The 19,239-nt window shown below is 39.3% G+C and overlaps 1 long non-coding RNA gene across 1 annotated transcript; it reads right to left on the bottom strand.

The window, feature by feature from the left end:
* Nucleotides 1–2,523: 2,523 nt before the first annotated feature.
* On the bottom strand, nt 2,524–16,310 carry LOC147697804 (uncharacterized). The gene is made up of 11 exons (XR_015299161.1): nt 16,189–16,310; nt 14,722–14,844; nt 13,358–13,480; nt 11,997–12,116; nt 10,636–10,755; nt 9,273–9,394; nt 7,912–8,032; nt 6,548–6,670; nt 5,190–5,310; nt 3,828–3,949; nt 2,524–2,587 (listed from the first exon to the last, which is right to left on the bottom strand). It is a non-coding gene; the product is annotated as an uncharacterized LOC147697804 (long non-coding RNA).
* Between the last annotated feature and the right edge of the window lie 2,929 nt (nt 16,311–19,239).

Here is a 19,239-nt window from a genome sequence, read left to right on the forward strand (position 1 = left end):
CTTCTTTGAATCCCACGCCTCACTTGCTAACACTCTCTAAACAACTGTAGCACATACATTAGGACATAGATCTATAGATCTTTTTCCCAGACAAGTGGCAGTGAACCCTTCTCAATTCATTTGTGTTAGGATATGGTACACCGATAGCAATTACGCCAGCTGATAAGTTGAGAGAAGAAGGGTTATGCTACAGTTAATGGAAATAATAAAAACGAGGAATAGATTATTTACCATCCTCATTTTAGCCAATTCCTACCAGTTCAGCAATAGTAAAGTTGAGACTCTTATGCTCGAACATACGTTCATACAAATTCAGAAGTCTCAGAAAGTGCCCCAATTTCTTTCATCTTAACATCTTAGTTCGTAGTAGGGCATCCTGTCTACCCTACTACTCATTTAATTACCAAGATGAATGTATCCTACTGATTAATAGGCAACAGAGTGGCCCTCATGTCAGACAACATCTTGTTTTTGCTTTATGATGTCAGCTTGCTAGGCAACAGAGTGGCCCTCAGGTCAGACAACATTCTTGCTTTAGCTTTATGACGTCAGAGCACCAGTGGACCAATTGTCCTTGTGGAAGCTGACCACACAGGAGGATGAGATTTCAGAAGGTATGCAGTAGGTTACTATCTGTGTTTGTAAGGCAAGTAGGAGGGGGAATGATAAAGGACTCCGAACCACTCAAAGCATAGGGGCCTTTTTGAAAGTGGATGGGGATACAAAAATAGAGATTATCCTTAATATCAATCCATCTTGAGTATCAGAGTCCAACATACAAAGTGCAGGGGAAGACGTTAAATGAGCTTCCTTCTGTGAGAAGGAAACACTATCGTTCTCAAGTGAGATAGTGCATTTCAAACTCAAAGGCAGCAAATTCCTCAAGTGGAACATTGCTAGCACTAGGATCTAAAGCAGGCCTTAGTAGTGTTGAAGGCAGTCAGTTTTTGTTATCTATCATGACCAACACAATGTGATCCATATTACTTCTATATTGAAAGAAAATATATTCAGGCACAGGCTCCCACTAGAAGGTAATGAGGAAATTCAAAAGCTGTGAACGTCTTTTTAATGCCTAAAGGAATGATTGTGAGTTTTACTTACCATATAAATTGGTCAAATGATGCCGTATGCCGGAAGATTTGCTTTTTTTTTTTTTCTTCAGTCTCGGCAAGGCAGAGAAATTCTGTGGTGAAACGCTGCCACTGCTGGTCATTCAGTATAATCTGCAGATGGAAAAGTCCACTGTTAGCATAATTTTTACAAAGGGTAAACAGATCAATACCATGGAGTCTATATTATTGTGAAAATCAACAGCTCATTAGAAAATCAAATCCCAATTTGTAATTTTAACCTCCCATACTTCTTTGAATCCCACGCCTCACTTGCTAACACTCTCTAAACAACTGTAGCACATACATTAGGACATAGATCTATAGATCTTTTTCCCAGACAAGTGGCAGTGAACCCTTCTCAATTCATTTGTGTTAGGATATGGTACACCGATAGCAATTACGCCAGCTGATAAGTTAAAAGAGGAAGGGTTATGCTACAGTTAATGGAAATAATAAAAACGAGGAATAGAGTATTTACCATCCTCATTTTAGCCAATTCCTACCAGTTCAGCAATAGTAAAGTTGAGACTCTTATGCTCAAACGTACGTTCATACAAATTCAGAAGTCTCAGAAAGTGCCCCAATTTCTTTCATCTTAACATCTTAGTTTGCAGTAGGGCATCCTGTCTACCCTACTACTCATTTAATTACCAAGATGAATGTATCCTACTGATTAATAGGCAACAGAGTTGCCCTCATGTCAGACAACATCTTGTTTTTGCTTTATGATGTCAGCTTGCTAGGCAACAGAGTGGCCCTCAGCTCAGACAACATTCTTGCTTTAGCTTTATGACGTCAGAGCACCAGTGGACCAATTGTCCTTGTGGAAGCTGACCACACAGGAGGATGAGATTTCAGAAGGTATGCAGTAGGTTACTATCTGTGTTTGTAAGGCAAGTAGGAGGGGGAATGATAAAGGACTCCGAACCACTCAAAGCATAGGGGCCTTTTTGAAAGTGGATGGGGATACAAAAATAGAGATTATCCTTAATATCAATCCATCTTGAGTATCAGAGTCCAACATACAAAGTGCAGGGGAAGACGTTAAATGAGCTTCCTTCTGTGAGAAGGAAACACTATCGTTCTCAAGTGAGATAGTGCATTTCAAACTCAAAGGCAGCAAATTCCTCAAGTGGAACATTGCTAGCACTAGGATCTAAAGCAGGCCTTAGTAGTGTTGAAGGCAGTCAGTTTTTGTTATCTATCATGACCAACACAATGTGATCCATATTACTTCTATATTGAAAGAAAATATATTCAGGCACAGGCTCCCACTAGAAGGTAATGAGGAAATTCAAAAGCTGTGAACGTCTTTTTAATGCCTAAAGGAATGATTGTGAGTTTTACTTACCATATAAATTGGTCAAATGATGCCGTATGCCGGAAGAATTGCTTTTTTTTTTTTCTTCAGTCTCGGCAAGGCAGAGAAATTCTGTGGTGAAACGCTGCCACTGCTGGCCATTCAGTATAATCTGCAGATGGAAAAGTCCACTGTTAGCACAATTTTTACAAAGGGTAAACAGATCAATACTATGGAGTCTATATTATTGTGAAAATCAACAGCTCATTAGAAAATCAAATCCCAATTTGTAATTTTAACCTCCCATACTTCTTTGAATCCCACGCCTCACTTGCTAACACTCTCTAAACAACTGTAGCACATACATTAGGACATAGATCTATAGATCTTTTTCCCAGACAAGTGGCAGTGAACCCTTCTCAATTCATTTGTGTTAGGATATGGTACACCGATAGCAATTACGCCAGCTGATAAGTTGAGAGAAGAAGGGTTATGCTACAGTTAATGGAAATAATAAAAACGAGGAATAGATTATTTACCATCCTCATTTTAGCCAATTCCTACCAGTTCAGCAATAGTAAAGTTGAGACTCTTATGCTCGAACATACGTTCATACAAATTCAGAAGTCTCAGAAAGTGCCCCAATTTCTTTCATCTTAACATCTTAGTTCGTAGTAGGGCATCCTGTCTACCCTACTACTCATTTAATTACCAAGATGAATGTATCCTACTGATTAATAGGCAACAGAGTGGCCCTCATGTCAGACAACATCTTGTTTTTGCTTTATGATGTCAGCTTGCTAGGCAACAGAGTGGCCCTCAGGTCAGACAACATTCTTGCTTTAGCTTTATGACGTCAGAGCACCAGTGGACCAATTGTCCTTGTGGAAGCTGACCACACAGGAGGATGAGATTTCAGAAGGTATGCAGTAGGTTACTATCTGTGTTTGTAAGGCAAGTAGGAGGGGGAATGATAAAGGACTCCGAACCACTCAAAGCATAGGGGCCTTTTTGAAAGTGGATGGGGATACAAAAATAGAGATTATCCTTAATATCAATCCATCTTGAGTATCAGAGTCCAACATACAAAGTGCAGGGGAAGACGTTAAATGAGCTTCCTTCTGTGAGAAGGAAACACTATCGTTCTCAAGTGAGATAGTGCATTTCAAACTCAAAGGCAGCAAATTCCTCAAGTGGAACATTGCTAGCACTAGGATCTAAAGCAGGCCTTAGTAGTGTTGAAGGCAGTCAGTTTTTGTTATCTATCATGACCAACACAATGTGATCCATATTACTTCTATATTGAAAGAAAATATATTCAGGCACAGGCTCCCACTAGAAGGTAATGAGGAAATTCAAAAGCTGTGAACGTCTTTTTAATGCCTAAAGGAATGATTGTGAGTTTTACTTACCATATAAATTGGTCAAATGATGCCGTATGCCGGAAGATTTGCTTTTTTTTTTTTTCTTCAGTCTCGGCAAGGCAGAGAAATTCTGTGGTGAAACGCTGCCACTGCTGGTCATTCAGTATAATCTGCAGATGGAAAAGTCCACTGTTAGCATAATTTTTACAAAGGGTAAACAGATCAATACCATGGAGTCTATATTATTGTGAAAATCAACAGCTCATTAGAAAATCAAATCCCAATTTGTAATTTTAACCTCCCATACTTCTTTGAATCCCACGCCTCACTTGCTAACACTCTCTAAACAACTGTAGCACATACATTAGGACATAGATCTATAGATCTTTTTCCCAGACAAGTGGCAGTGAACCCTTCTCAATTCATTTGTGTTAGGATATGGTACACCGATAGCAATTACGCCAGCTGATAAGTTAAAAGAGGAAGGGTTATGCTACAGTTAATGGAAATAATAAAAACGAGGAATAGAGTATTTACCATCCTCATTTTAGCCAATTCCTACCAGTTCAGCAATAGTAAAGTTGAGACTCTTATGCTCAAACGTACGTTCATACAAATTCAGAAGTCTCAGAAAGTGCCCCAATTTCTTTCATCTTAACATCTTAGTTTGCAGTAGGGCATCCTGTCTACCCTACTACTCATTTAATTACCAAGATGAATGTATCCTACTGATTAATAGGCAACAGAGTTGCCCTCATGTCAGACAACATCTTGTTTTTGCTTTATGATGTCAGCTTGCTAGGCAACAGAGTGGCCCTCAGCTCAGACAACATTCTTGCTTTAGCTTTATGACGTCAGAGCACCAGTGGACCAATTGTCCTTGTGGAAGCTGACCACACAGGAGGATGAGATTTCAGAAGGTATGCAGTAGGTTACTATCTGTGTTTGTAAGGCAAGTAGGAGGGGGAATGATAAAGGACTCCGAACCACTCAAAGCATAGGGGCCTTTTTGAAAGTGGATGGGGATACAAAAATAGAGATTATCCTTAATATCAATCCATCTTGAGTATCAGAGTCCAACATACAAAGTGCAGGGGAAGACGTTAAATGAGCTTCCTTCTGTGAGAAGGAAACACTATCGTTCTCAAGTGAGATAGTGCATTTCAAACTCAAAGGCAGCAAATTCCTCAAGTGGAACATTGCTAGCACTAGGATCTAAAGCAGGCCTTAGTAGTGTTGAAGGCAGTCAGTTTTTGTTATCTATCATGACCAACACAATGTGATCCATATTACTTCTATATTGAAAGAAAATATATTCAGGCACAGGCTCCCACTAGAAGGTAATGAGGAAATTCAAAAGCTGTGAACGTCTTTTTAATGCCTAAAGGAATGATTGTGAGTTTTACTTACCATATAAATTGGTCAAATGATGCCGTATGCCGGAAGAATTGCTTTTTTTTTTTTCTTCAGTCTCGGCAAGGCAGAGAAATTCTGTGGTGAAACGCTGCCACTGCTGGCCATTCAGTATAATCTGCAGATGGAAAAGTCCACTGTTAGCACAATTTTTACAAAGGGTAAACAGATCAATACTATGGAGTCTATATTATTGTGAAAATCAACAGCTCATTAGAAAATCAAATCCCAATTTGTAATTTTAACCTCCCATACTTCTTTGAATCCCACGCCTCACTTGCTAACACTCTCTAAACAACTGTAGCACATACATTAGGACATAGATCTATAGATCTTTTTCCCAGACAAGTGGCAGTGAACCCTTCTCAATTCATTTGTGTTAGGATATGGTACACCGATAGCAATTACGCCAGCTGATAAGTTGAGAGAGGAAGGGTTATGCTACAGTTAATGGAAATAATAAAAACGAGGAATAGATTTACCATCCTCATTTTAGCCAATTCCTACCAGTTCAGCAATAGTAAAGTTGAGACTCTTATGCTCAAACGTACGTTCATACAAATTCAGAAGTCTCAGAAAGTGCCCCAATTTCTTTCATCTTAACATCTTAGTTCGTAGTAGGGCATCCTGTCTACCCTACTACTCATTTAATTACCAAGATGAATGTATCCTACTGATTAATAGGCAACAGAGTGGCCCTCATGTCAGACAACATCTTGTTTTTGCTTTATGATGTCAGCTTGCTAGGCAACAGAGTGGCCCTCAGGTCAGACAACATTCTTGCTTTAGCTTTATGACGTCAGAGCACCAGTGGACCAATTGTCCTTGTGGAAGCTGACCACACAGGAGGATGAGATTTCAGAAGGTATGCAGTAGGTTACTATCTGTGTTTGTAAGGCAAGTAGGAGGGGGAATGATAAAGGACTCCGAACCACTCAAAGCATAGGGGCCTTTTTGAAAGTGGATGGGGATACAAAAATAGAGATTATCCTTAATATCAATCCATCTTGAGTATCAGAGTCCAACATACAAAGTGCAGGGGAAGACGTTAAATGAGCTTCCTTCTGTGAGAAGGAAACACTATCGTTCTCAAGTGAGATAGTGCATTTCAAACTCAAAGGCAGCAAATTCCTCAAGTGGAACATTGCTAGCACTAGGATCTAAAGCAGGCCTTAGTAGTGTTGAAGGCAGTCAGTTTTTGTTATCTATCATGACCAACACAATGTGATCCATATTACTTCTATATTGAAAGAAAATATATTCAGGCACAGGCTCCCACTAGAAGGTAATGAGGAAATTCAAAAGCTGTGAACGTCTTTTTAATGCCTAAAGGAATGATTGTGAGTTTTACTTACCATATAAATTGGTCAAATGATGCCGTATGCCGGAAGATTTGCTTTTTTTATTTTTTCTTCAGTCTCGGCAAGGCAGAGAAATTCTGTGGTGAAACGCTGCCACTGCTGGCCATTCAGTATAATCTGCAGATGGAAAAGTCCACTGTTAGCACAATTTTTACAAAGGGTAAACAGATCAATACTATGGAGTCTATATTATTGTGAAAATCAACAGCTCATTAGAAAATCAAATCCCAATTTGTAATTTTAACCTCCCATACTTCTTTGAATCCCACGCCTCACTTGCTAACACTCTCTAAACAACTGTAGCACATACATTAGGACATAGATCTATAGATCTTTTTCCCAGACAAGTGGCAGTGAACCCTTCTCAATTCATTTGTGTTAGGATATGGTACACCGATAGCAATTACGCCAGCTGATAAGTTGAGAGAGGAAGGGTTATGCTACAGTTAATGGAAATAATAAAAACGAGGAATAGATTATTTACCATCCTCATTTTAGCCAATTCCTACCAGTTCAGCAATAGTAAAGTTGAGACTCTTATGCTCAAACGTACGTTCATACAAATTCAGAAGTCTCAGAAAGTGCCCCAATTTCTTTCATCTTAACATCTTAGTTTGTAGTAGGGCATCCTGTCTACCCTACTACTCATTTAATTACCAAGATGAATGCATCCTACTGATTAATAGGCAACAGAGTGGCCCTCATGTCAGACAACATCTTGTTTTATGCTTTATGATGTCAGCTTGCTAGGCAACAGAGTGGCCCTCAGCTCAGACAACATTCTTGCTTTAGCTTTATGACGTCAGAGCACCAGTGGACCAATTGTCCTTGTGGAAGCTGACCACACAGGAGGATGAGATTTCAGAAGGTATGCAGTAGGTTACTATCTGTGTTTGTAAGGCAAGTAGGAGGGGGAATGATAAAGGACTCCGAACCACTCAAAGCATAGGGGCCTTTTTGAAAGTGGATGGGGATACAAAAATAGAGATTATCCTTAATATCAATCCATCTTGAGTATCAGAGTCCAACATACAAAGTGCAGGGGAAGACGTTAAATGAGCTTCCTTCTGTGAGAAGGAAACACTATCGTTCTCAAGTGAGATAGTGCATTTCAAACTCAAAGGCAGCAAATTCCTCAAGTGGAACATTGCTAGCACTAGGATCTAAAGCAGGCCTTAGTAGTGTTGAAGGCAGTCAGTTTTTGTTATCTATCATGACCAACACAATGTGATCCATATTACTTCTATATTGAAAGAAAATATATTCAGGCACAGGCTCCCACTAGAAGGTAATGAGGAAATTCAAAAGCTGTGAACGTCTTTTTAATGCCTAAAGGAATGATTGTGAGTTTTACTTACCATATAAATTGGTCAAATGATGCCGTATGCCGGAAGAATTGCTTTTTTTTTTTTCTTCAGTCTCGGCAAGGCAGAGAAATTCTGTGGTGAAACGCTGCCACTGCTGGCCATTCAGTATAATCTGCAGATGGAAAAGTCCACTGTTAGCACAATTTTTACAAAGGGTAAACAGATCAATACTATGGAGTCTATATTATTGTGAAAATCAACAGCTCATTAGAAAATCAAATCCCAATTTGTAATTTTAACCTCCCATACTTCTTTGAATCCCACGCCTCACTTGCTAACACTCTCTAAACAACTGTAGCACATACATTAGGACATAGATCTATAGATCTTTTTCCCAGACAAGTGGCAGTGAACCCTTCTCAATTCATTTGTGTTAGGATATGGTACACCGATAGCAATTACGCCAGCTGATAAGTTGAGAGAGGAAGGGTTATGCTACAGTTAATGGAAATAATAAAAACGAGGAATAGATTATTTACCATCCTCATTTTAGCCAATTCCTACCAGTTCAGCAATAGTAAAGTTGAGACTCTTATGCTCAAACGTACGTTCATACAAATTCAGAAGTCTCAGAAAGTGCCCCAATTTCTTTCATCTTAACATCTTAGTTCGTAGTAGGGCATCCTGTCTACCCTACTACTCATTTAATTACCAAGATGAATGTATCCTACTGATTAATAGGCAACAGAGTGGCCCTCATGTCAGACAACATCTTGTTTTTGCTTTATGATGTCAGCTTGCTAGGCAACAGAGTGGCCCTCAGGTCAGACAACATTCTTGCTTTAGCTTTATGACGTCAGAGCACCGGTGGACCAATTGTCCTTGTGGAAGCTGACCACACAGGAGGATGAGATTTCAGAAGGTATGCAGTAGGTTACTATCTGTGTTTGTAAGGCAAGTAGGAGGGGGAATGGTAAAGGACTATGAACCACTCAAAGCATAAGGGCCTTTTTGAAAGTGGATGGGGATACAAAAATAGAGATTATCCTTAATACCAATCCATCTTGAGTATCAGAGTCCAACATACAAAGTGTAGGGGAAGACGTTAAATGAGCTTCCTTCTGTGAGAAGGAAACACTATCGTTCTCAAGTGAGATAGTGCATTTCAAAGTCAAAGGCAGCAAATTCCTCAAGTGGAACATTGCTAGCACTAGGATCTAAAGCAGGCTTTAGTAGTGTTGAAGGCAGTCAGTTTTTGTTAGCTATCATGACCAACACAATGTGATCCATATTACTTCTATATTGAAAGAAAATATATTCAGGCACAGGCTCCCACTAGAAGGTAATGAGGAAATTCAAAAGCTGTGAACGTCTTTTTAATGCCTAAAGGAATGATTGTGAGTTTTACTTACCATATAAATTGGTCAAATGATGCCGTATGCCGGAAGATTTGCTTTTTTTTTTTTTCTTCAGTCTCGGCAAGGCAGAGAAATTCTGTGGTGAAACGCTGCCACTGCTGGCCATTCAGTATAATCTGCAGATGGAAAAGTCCACTGTTAGCACAATTTTTACAAAGGGTAAACAGATCAATACTATGGAGTCTATATTATTGTGAAAATCAACAGCTCATTAGAAAATCAAATCCCAATTTGTAATTTTAACCTCCCATACTTCTTTGAATCCCACGCCTCACTTGCTAACACTCTCTAAACAACTGTAGCACATACATTAGGACATAGATCTATAGATCTTTTTCCCAGACAAGTGGCAGTGAACCCTTCTCAATTCATTTGTGTTAGGATATGGTACACCGATAGCAATTACGCCAGCTGATAAGTTGAGAGAGGAAGGGTTATGCTACAGTTAATGGAAATAATAAAAACGAGGAATAGATTATTTACCATCCTCATTTTAGCCAATTCCTACCAGTTCAGCAATAGTAAAGTTGAGACTCTTATGCTCAAACGTACGTTCATACAAATTCAGAAGTCTCAGAAAGTGCCCCAATTTCTTTCATCTTAACATCTTAGTTTGTAGTAGGGCATCCTGTCTACCCTACTACTCATTTAATTACCAAGATGAATGTATCCTACTGATTAATAGGCAACAGAGTGGCCCTCATGTCAGACAACATCTTGTTTTATGCTTTATGATGTCAGCTTGCTAGGCAACAGAGTGGCCCTCAGCTCAGACAACATTCTTGCTTTAGCTTTATGACGTCAGAGCACCAGTGGACCAATTGTCCTTGTGGAAGCTAACCACACAGGAGGATGAGATTTCAGAAGGTATGCAGTAGGTTACTATCTGTGTTTGTAAGGCAAGTAGGAGGGGGAATGGTAAAGGACTATGAACCACTCAAAGCATAGGGGCCTTTTTGAAAGTGGATGGGGATACAAAAATAGAGATTATCCTTAATACCAATCCATCTTGAGTATCAGAGTCCAACATACAAAGTGCAGGGGAAGACGTTAAATGAGCTTCCTTCTGTGAGAAGGAAACACTATCGTTCTCAAGTGAGATAGTGCATTTCAAACTCAAAGGCAGCAAATTCCTCAAGTGGAACATTGCTAGCACTAGGATCTAAAGCAGGCTTTAGTAGTGTTAAAGGCAGTCAGTTTTTGTTAGCTATCATGACCAACACAATGTGATCCATATTACTTCTATATTGAAAGAAAATATATTCAGGCACAGGCTCCCACTAGAAGGTAATGAGGAAATTCAAAAGCTGTGAACGTCTTTTTAATGCCTAAAGGAATGATTGTGAGTTTTACTTACCATATAAATTGGTCAAATGATGCCGTATGCCGGAAGATTTGCTTTTTTTTTTTCTTCAGTCTCGGCAAGGCAGAGAAATTCTGTGGTGAAACGCTGCCACTGCTGGCCATTCAGTATAATCTGCAGATGGAAAAGTCCACTGTTAGCACAATTTTTACAAAGGGTAAACAGATCAATACTATGGAGTCTATATTATTGTGAAAATCAACAGCTCATTAGAAAATCAAATCCCAATTTGTAATTTTAACCTCCCATACTTCTTTGAATCCCACGCCTCACTTGCTAACACTCTCTAAACAACTGTAGCACATACATTAGGACATAGATCTATAGATCTTTTTCCCAGACAAGTGGCAGTGAACCCTTCTCAATTCATTTGTGTTAGGATATGGTACACCGATAGCAATTACGCCAGCTGATAAGTTGAGAGAGGAAGGGTTATGCTACAGTTAATGGAAATAATAAAAACGAGATATAGATTATTTACCATCCTCATTTTAGCCAATTCCTACCAGTTCAGCAATAGTAAAGTTGAGACTCTTATGCTCAAACGTACGTTCATACAAATTCAGAAGTCTCAGAAAGTGCCCCAATTTCTTTCATCTTAACATCTTAGTTTGTAGTAGGGCATCCTGTCTACCCTACTACTCATTTAATTACCAAGATGAATGTATCCTACTGATTAATAGGCAACAGAGTGGCCCTCATGTCAGACAACATCTTGTTTTATGCTTTATGATGTCAGCTTGCTAGGCAACAGAGTGGCCCTCAGCTCAGACAACATTCTTGCTTTAGCTTTATGACGTCAGAGCACCAGTGGACCAATTGTCCTTGTGGAAGCTAACCACACAGGAGGATGAGATTTCAGAAGGTATGCAGTAGGTTACTATCTGTGTTTGTAAGGCAAGTAGGAGGGGGAATGGTAAAGGACTATGAACCACTCAAAGCATAGGGGCCTTTTTGAAAGTGGATGGGGATACAAAAATAGAGATTATCCTTAATACCAATCCATCTTGAGTATCAGAGTCCAACATACAAAGTGCAGGGGAAGACGTTAAATGAGCTTCCTTCTGTGAGAAGGAAACACTATCGTTCTCAAGTGAGATAGTGCATTTCAAACTCAAAGGCAGCAAATTCCTCAAGTGGAACATTGCTAGCACTAGGATCTAAAGCAGGCTTTAGTAGTGTTAAAGGCAGTCAGTTTTTGTTAGCTATCATGACCAACACAATGTGATCCATATTACTTCTATATTGAAAGAAAATATATTCAGGCACAGGCTCCCACTAGAAGGTAATGAGGAAATTCAAAAGCTGTGAACGTCTTTTTAATGCCTAAAGGAATGATTGTGAGTTTTACTTACCATATAAATTGGTCAAATGATGCCGTATGCCGGAAGATTTGCTTTTTTTTTTTCTTCAGTCTCGGCAAGGCAGAGAAATTCTGTGGTGAAACGCTGCCACTGCTGGCCATTCAGTATAATCTGCAGATGGAAAAGTCCACTGTTAGCACAATTTTTACAAAGGGTAAACAGATCAATACTATGGAGTCTATATTATTGTGAAAATCAACAGCTCATTAGAAAATCAAATCCCAATTTGTAATTTTAACCTCCCATACTTCTTTGAATCCCACGCCTCACTTGCTAACACTCTCTAAACAACTGTAGCACATACATTAGGACATAGATCTATAGATCTTTTTCCCAGACAAGTGGCAGTGAACCCTTCTCAATTCATTTGTGTTAGGATATGGTACACCGATAGCAATTACGCCAGCTGATAAGTTGAGAGAGGAAGGGTTATGCTACAGTTAATGGAAATAATAAAAACGAGGAATAGATTATTTACCATCCTCATTTTAGCCAATTCCTACCAGTTCAGCAATAGTAAAGTTGAGACTCTTATGCTCAAACGTACGTTCATACAAATTCAGAAGTCTCAGAAAGTGCCCCAATTTCTTTCATCTTAACATCTTAGTTTGTAGTAGGGCATCCTGTCTACCCTACTACTCATTTAATTACCAAGATGAATGTATCCTACTGATTAATAGGCAACAGAGTGGCCCTCATGTCAGACAACATCTTGTTTTATGCTTTATGATGTCAGCTTGCTAGGCAACAGAGTGGCCCTCAGCTCAGACAACATTCTTGCTTTAGCTTTATGACGTCAGAGCACCAGTGGACCAATTGTCCTTGTGGAAGCTAACCACACAGGAGGATGAGATTTCAGAAGGTATGCAGTAGGTTACTATCTGTGTTTGTAAGGCAAGTAGGAGGGGGAATGGTAAAGGACTATGAACCACTCAAAGCATAGGGGCCTTTTTGAAAGTGGATGGGGATACAAAAATAGAGATTATCCTTAATACCAATCCATCTTGAGTATCAGAGTCCAACATACAAAGTGCAGGGGAAGACGTTAAATGAGCTTCCTTCTGTGAGAAGGAAACACTATCGTTCTCAAGTGAGATAGTGCATTTCAAACTCAAAGGCAGCAAATTCCTCAAGTGGAACATTGCTAGCACTAGGATCTAAAGCAGGCTTTAGTAGTGTTAAAGGCAGTCAGTTTTTGTTAGCTATCATGACCAACACAATGTGATCCATATTACTTCTATATTGAAAGAAAATATATTCAGGCACAGGCTCCCACTAGAAGGTAATGAGGAAATTCAAAAGCTGTGAACGTCTTTTTAATGCCTAAAGGAATGATTGTGAGTTTTACTTACCATATAAATTGGTCAAATGATGCCGTATGCCGGAAGATTTGCTTTTTTTTTTTTTTCTTCAGTCTTGGCAAGGCAGAGAAATTCTGTGGTGAAACGCTGCCACTGCTGGCCATTCAGTATAATCTGCAGATGGAAAAGTCCACTGTTAGCACAATTTTTACAAAGGGTAAACAGATCAATACTATGGAGTCTATATTATTGTGAAAATCAACAGCTCATTAGAAAATCAAATCCCAATTTGTAATTTTAACGTCCCATACTTCTTTGAATCCCACGCCTCACTTGCTAACACTCTCTAAACAACTGTAGCACATACATTAGGACATAGATCTATAGATCTTTTTCCCAGACAAGTGGCAGTGAACCCTTCTCAATTCATTTGTGTTAGGATATGGAACACCGATAGCAATTACGCCAGCTGATAAGTTAAAAGAGGAAGGGTTATGCTACAGTTAATGGAAATAATAAAAACGAGGAATAGAGTATTTACCATCCTCATTTTGAGCCAATTCCTACCAGTTCAGCAATAGTAAAGTTGAGACTCTTATGCTCAAACGTACGTTCATACAAATTCAGAAGTCTCAGAAAGTGCCCCAATTTCTTTCATCTTAACATCTTAGTTTGCAGTAGGGCATCCTGTCTACCCTACTACTCATTTAATTACCAAGATGAATGTATCCTACTGATTAATAGGCAACAGAGTTGCCCTCATGTCAGACAACATCTTGTTTTTGCTTTATGATGTCACATTGCTAGGCAACAGAGTGGCCCTCAGGTCAGACAACATTCTTGCTTTAGCTTTATGACGTCAGAGCACCGGTGGACCAATTGTCCTTGTGGAAGCTGACCACACAGGAGGATGAGATTTCAGAAGGTATGCAGTAGGTTACTATCTGTGTTTGTAAGGCAAGTAGGAGGGGGAATGGTAAAGGACTATGAACCACTCAAAGCATAGGGGCCTTTTTGAAAGTGGATGGGGATACAAAAATAGAGATTATCCTTAATACCAATCCATCTTGAGTATCAGAGTCCAACATACAAAGTGCAGTGGAAGACGTTAAATGAGCTTCCTTCTGTGAGAAGGAAACACTATCGTTCTCAAGTGAGATAGTGCATTTCAAACTCAAAGGCAGCAAATTCCTCAAGTGGAACATTGCTAGCACCAGGATCTGAAGCAGGCTTTAGTAGTGTTGAAGGCAGTCAGTTTTTGTTAACTATCATGACCAACACAATGTGAGCCATATTACTTCCATATTGACAGAAATTATATTCAGGCACAGGCTCCCACTAGAAGGTAATGAGGAAATTCAAAAGCTGTGAACGTCTTTTTAATGCCTAAAGGAATGATTGTGAGTTTTACTTACCATATAAATTGGTCAAATGATGCCGTATGCCGGAAGACTTGCTTTTTTTTTTTTTTCTTCAGTCTCGGCAAGGCAGAGAAATTCTGTGGTGAAACGCTGCCACTGCTGGCCATTCAGTATAATCTGCAGATGGAAAAGTCCACTGTTCGCATAATTTTTACAAAGGGTAAACAGATCAATACCATGGAGTCTATATTATTGTGAAAATCAACAGCTCATTAGAAAATCAAATCCCAATTTGTAATTTTAACCTCCCATACTTCTTTGAATCCCACGCCTCACTTGCTAACACTCTCTAAACAACTGTAGCACATACATTAGGACATAGATCTATAGATCTTTTTCCCAGACAAGTGGCAGTGAACCCTTCTCAATTCATTTGTGTTAGGATATGGTACACCGATAGCAATTACGCCAGCTGATAAGTTAACCCCTTTAGCTCTAAGGTACAATTGCTCTTTTGCTGCAATTTCCATTGAAATCAATGGAAAGTCCATGACGAGTTACCCTTGTCATTAGCGGCGAAGAGGTTAAAAGAGGAAGGGTTATGCTACAGTTAATGGAAATAATAAAAACGAGGAATAGAGTATTTACCATCCTCATTTTAGCCAATTCCTACCAGTTCAGCAATAGTAAAGTTGAGACTCTTATGCTCAAACGTACGTTCATACAAATTCAGAAGTCTCAGAAAGTGCCCCAATTTCTTTCATCTTAACATCTTAGTTTGCAGTAGGGCATCCTGTCTACCCTACTACTCATTTAATTACCAAGATGAATGTATCCTACTGATTAATAGGCAACAGAGTTGCCCACATGTCAGACAACATCTTGTTTTTGCTTTATGATGTCAGCTTGCTAGGCAACAGAGTGGCCCTCAGGTCAGACAACATTCTTGCTTTAGCTTTATGACGTCAGAGCACCAGTGGACCAATTGTCCTTGTGGAAGCTGACCACACAGGAGGATGAGATTTCAGAAGGTATGCAGTAGGTTACTATCTGTGTTTGTAAGGCAAGTAGGAGGGGGAATGATAAAGGACTCTGAACCACTCAAAGCATAGGGGCCTTTTTGAAAGTGGATGGGGATACAAAAATAGAGATTATCCTTAATATCAATCCATCTTGAGTATCAGAGTCCAACATACAAAGTGCAGGGGAAGACGTTGAATGAGCTTCCTTCTGTGAGAAGGAAACACTATTGTTCTCAAGTGAGATAGTGCATTTCAAAGTCAAAGGCAGCAAATTCCTCAAGTGGAACATTGCTAGCACTAGGATCTAAAGCAGGCCTTAGTAGTGTTGAAGGCAGTCAGTTTTTGTTAGCTATCATGACCAACACAATGTGATCCATATTACTTCTATATTGAAAGAAAATATATTCAGGCACAGGCTCCCACTAGAAGGTAATGAGGAAATTCAAAAGCTGTGAACGTCTTTTTAATGCCTAAAGGAATGATTGTGAGTTTTACTTACCATATAAATTGGTCAAATGATGCCGTATGCCGGAAGATTTGCTTTTTTTTTTTTTCTTCAGTCTCGGCAAGGCAGAGAAATTCTGTGGTGAAACGCTGCCACTGCTGGCCATTCAGTATAATCTGCAGATGGAAAAGTCCACTGTTAGCACAATTTTTACAAAGGGTAAACAGATCAATACTATGGAGTCTATATTATTGTGAAAATCAACAGCTCATTAGAAAATCAAATCCCAATTTGTAATTTTAACCTCCCATACTTCTTTGAATCCCACGCCTCACTTGCTAACACTCTCTAAACAACTGTAGCACATACATTAGGACATAGATCTATAGATCTTTTTCCCAGACAAGTGGCAGTGAACCCTTCTCAATTCATTTGTGTTAGGATATGGTACACCGATAGCAATTACGCCAGCTGATAAGTTGAGAGAGGAAGGGTTATGCTACAGTTAATGGAAATAATAAAAACGAGGAATAGATTATTTACCATCCTCATTTTAGCCAATTCCTACCAGTTCAGCAATAGTAAAGTTGAGACTCTTATGCTCAAACGTACGTTCATACAAATTCAGAAGTCTCAGAGAGTGCCCCAATTTCTTTCATCTTAACATCTTAGTTTGTAGTAGGGCATCCTGTCTACCCTACTACTCATTTAATTACCAAGATGAATGTATCCTACTGATTAATAGGCAACAGAGTGGCCCTCATGTCAGACAACATCTTGTTTTTGCTTTATGATGTCAGCTTGCTAGGCAACAGAGTGGCCCTCAGGTCAGACAACATTCTTGCTTTAGCTTTATGACGTCAGAGCACCGGTGGACCAATTGTCCTTGTGGAAGCTGACCACACAGGAGGATGAGATTTCAGAAGGTATGCAGTAGGTTACTATCTGTGTTTGTAAGGCAAGTAGGAGGGGGAATGGTAAAGGACTATGAACCACTCAAAGCATAGGGGCCTTTTTGAAAGTGGATGGGGATACAAAAATAGAGATTATCCTTAATACCAATCCATCTTGAGTATCAGAGTCCAACATACAAAGTGCAGGGGAAGACGTTAAATGAGCTTCCTTCTGTGAGAAGGAAACACTATCGTTCTCAAGTGAGATAGTGCATTTCAAACTCAAAGGCAGCAAATTCCTCAAGTGGAACATTGCTAGCACTAGGATCTAAAGCAGGCTTTAGTAGTGTTAAAGGCAGTCAGTTTTTGTTAGCTATCATGACCAACACAATGTGATCCATATTACTTCTATATTGAAAGAAAATATATTCAGGCACAGGCTCCCACTAGAAGGTAATGAGGAAATTCAAAAGCTGTGAACGTCTTTTTAATGCCTAAAGGAATGATTGTGAGTTTTACTTACCATATAAATTGGTCAAATGATGCCGTATGCCGGAAGACTTGCTTTTTTTTTTTTTTCTTCAGTCTCGGCAAGGCAGAGAAATTCTGTGGTGAACCGCTGCCACTGCTGGCCATTCAGTATAATCTGCAGATGGAAAAGTCCACTGTTCGCACAATTTTTACAAAGGGTAAACAGATCAATACCATGGAGTCTATATTATTGTGAAAATCAACAGCTCATTAGAAAATCAAATCCCAATTTGTAATTTTAACCTCCCATACTTCTTTGAATCCCACGCCTCACTTGCTAACACTCTCTAAACAACTGTAGCACATACATTAGGACATAGATCTATAGATCTTTTTCCCAGACAAGTGGCAGTGAACCCTTCTCAATTCATTTGTGTTAGGATATGGTACACCGATAGCAATTACGCCAGCTGATAAGTTAACCCCTTTAGCTCTAAGGTACAATTGCTCTTTTGCTGCAATTTCCATTGAAATCAATGGAAAGTCCATGACGAGTTACCCTTGTCATTAGCGGCGAAGAGGTTAAAAGAGGAAGGGTTATGCTACAGTTAATGGAAATAATAAAAACGAGGAATAGAGTATTTACCATCCTCATTTTAGCCAATTCCTACCAGTTCAGCAATAGTAAAGTTGAGACTCTTATGCTCAAACGTACGTTCATACAAATTCAGAAGTCTCAGAAAGTGCCCCAATTTCTTTCATCTTAACATCTTAGTTTGCAGTAGGGCATCCTGTCTACCCTACTACTCATTTAATTACCAAGATGAATGTATCCTACTGATTAATAGGCAACAGAGTTGCCCACATGTCAGACAACATCTTGTTTTTGCTTTATGATGTCAGCTTGCTAGGCAACAGAGTGGCCCTCAGGTCAGACAACATTCTTGCTTTAGCTTTATGACGTCAGAGCACCAGTGGACCAATTGTCCTTGTGGAAGCTGACCACACAGGAGGATGAGATTTCAGAAGGTATGCAGTAGGTTACTATCTGTGTTTGTAAGGCAAGTAGGAGGGGAAATGATAAAGGACTCTGAACCACTCAAAGCATAGGGGCCTTTTTGAAAGTGGATGGGGATACAAAAATAGAGATTATCCTTAATATCAATCCATCTTGAGTATCAGAGTCCAACATACAAAGTGCAGGGGAAGACGTTGAATGAGCTTCCTTCTGTGAGAAGGAAACACTATTGTTCTCAAGTGAGATAGTGCATTTCAAAGTCAAAGGCAGCAAATTCCTCAAGTGGAACATTGCTAGCACTAGGATCTAAAGCAGGCCTTAGTAGTGTTGAAGGCAGTCAGTTTTTGTTAGCTATCATGACCAACACAATGTGATCCATATTACTTCTATATTGAAAGAAAATATATTCAGGCACAGGCTCCCACTAGAAGGTAATGAGGAAATTCAAAAGCTGTGAACGTCTTTTTAATGCCTAAAGGAATGATTGTGAGTTTTACTTACCATATAAATTGGTAAATTGGTCAAATGATGCCGTATGCCGGAAGATTTGCTTTTTTTTTTTTCTTCAGTCTCGGCAAGGCAGAGAAATTCTGTGGTGAAACGCTGCCACTGCTGGCCATTCAGTATAATCTGCAGATGGAAAAGTCCACTGTTAGCACAATTTTTACAAAGGGTAAACAGATCAATACTATGGAGTCTATATTATTGTGAAAATCAACAGCT

Source organism: Lissotriton vulgaris, chromosome 8 (genome assembly GCF_964263255.1).
Source record: "Lissotriton vulgaris chromosome 8, aLisVul1.2, whole genome shotgun sequence".
In the NCBI taxonomy this organism is placed as follows: domain Eukaryota; kingdom Metazoa; phylum Chordata; class Amphibia; order Caudata; family Salamandridae; genus Lissotriton; species Lissotriton vulgaris.